Raw genomic sequence first — 1,565 nt, forward strand, 5'->3', positions numbered from 1 at the left:
ACTAGATTGGTGTGTGCATTAATTTTTTAGGATGGTGTGTAGAAAAAAGTTCTCTTTGACCCTTTGTATCTTCATACATTGATCCTAGGTCTACTCATCAAGAATGTTTTTCAATGTTAATGGAATATCTTTCATGTCTAGAGACGTACAACAACTGCTCAACGAAATGCCTAGAGAAGCTGTGTTTAAAACTCCACCCTTTTGGTGCTCCCCTATTCTATGCACCACCGGAAAACGGTAATTCATTTCACGCCACTATGTCATGCTCTCTCCCTAATCACGTTTAATCACTTTTCAATGCAAATCAGATTAGAGTTGATTTTTCTCTGACCCCTTTGCATCATCATACAATTGATCCTAGGTCTACCCGTTAATAATTTACAGGCACACAACAAGTGCTCAACGAAATGTCTGAATAGATTGTGTTCGCAACTCATCCCTTTCACCCCCCCCCCCCCCCCCCCCCGGTTACCTACACCATCGAAAAAGGTAATACACGCTCTTAGGTGTAATTTGTTGTCGGATTTTTTGATTTTTGGTCTCATCGGTTGTTCTTGGGCTTTTTATTTTAGTTTTGTGTATCCACTCTATTTTTTCTAAAGTTATCATATTTTAGGTTTAAAATATCGTTTATCGAAAGTTTTTTGGGCTTGGTGTTTAACCTATTTGGTGGTGGCTATGGAAACTATGAAACGAGATCTTCCCCACAAAAACCTGTTGAAGCTTTTCTCTACCTCTCTACTGTCAAACCATTTTTTGTTGTTAATGTTTGGTAAGATGGTGGAAGTTAGCTTCTAATTTGATGTTATGTTGATAGGTAATTCTGAACTCTGTAGTCGATTACTCTCCCACTATTTCAATAATTCCATTAGTCGATTACTTTCATGATTAGATTACTTACTTTCTAGATCTGAATGTAGATTCCTTTTTCGGTTGCTTTTCAACAGATTTCAAGGAATTGTACTTAAGCGTCCGATGTTTATGTATGCGTTTCATGTCATCTTTGTTAGACCTTCTTTGTTAATCAGTTAAATTTGTATATCTTATTATTGTTAATTTTTTAGGAAATCTTTTAAATATATATATTGTTAATTTGTGCAGGCTAGAGGGATCAGGGATGTATCAAGCCTACAATATTTTGTTAAAGGCTCAAGGTATGCCCACCTGATACACATGGAGTTTTTACGCATGATGACATAACAAATCTATTAGAGCAAGAATAATAGTTATGACTGTTTGTCAAAATTTAGAACTTTTTTGCATATGGTTTAGTTATTGACTTGTTTTTTATACTTTTTTGTTTATTGTTTTAACTTTGTTTGATTTCAAACGATTACGGTTCATTTATATATTACTAGTTCATTTTGTATAAGAATAAAAAATGCTTTTATATTTTTTAGTCATTATATATGCTAGTTTGAGACTAAAATTCAGTATTAAATTGTAGCATTTGCAACTAAAAGTTTGTATTAGGGTTTGAATACTAGTCCTTGTAAACACGTATTAGATACCGAATGATTCGAGACTGATATCCCGTCATTGAGAAATCAGGTTATGGACCGAAT

General features: G+C 34.0%; 1 long non-coding RNA gene across 2 annotated transcripts; it reads left to right on the top strand.

The window, feature by feature from the left end:
* The first annotated feature begins 448 nt into the window (after positions 1-448).
* On the top strand, positions 449-1,349 carry LOC145168468 (uncharacterized). 2 transcript variants are annotated; one of them, XR_013741893.1, is made up of 3 exons: positions 449-489; positions 617-983; positions 1,102-1,349. It is a non-coding gene; the product is annotated as an uncharacterized LOC145168468 (long non-coding RNA). The 2 variants fall into 2 exon arrangements; XR_013741892.1 differs by having other exon boundaries at positions 470-489; positions 603-983.
* Positions 1,350-1,565: the final 216 nt, after the last annotated feature.

Source organism: Lactuca virosa, chromosome 4, assembly GCF_052849685.1.
Source record: "Lactuca virosa cultivar CGN04683 chromosome 4, Lactuca_virosa_CGN04683_v6, whole genome shotgun sequence".
In the NCBI taxonomy this organism is placed as follows: Eukaryota; Viridiplantae; Streptophyta; class Magnoliopsida; order Asterales; family Asteraceae; genus Lactuca; species Lactuca virosa.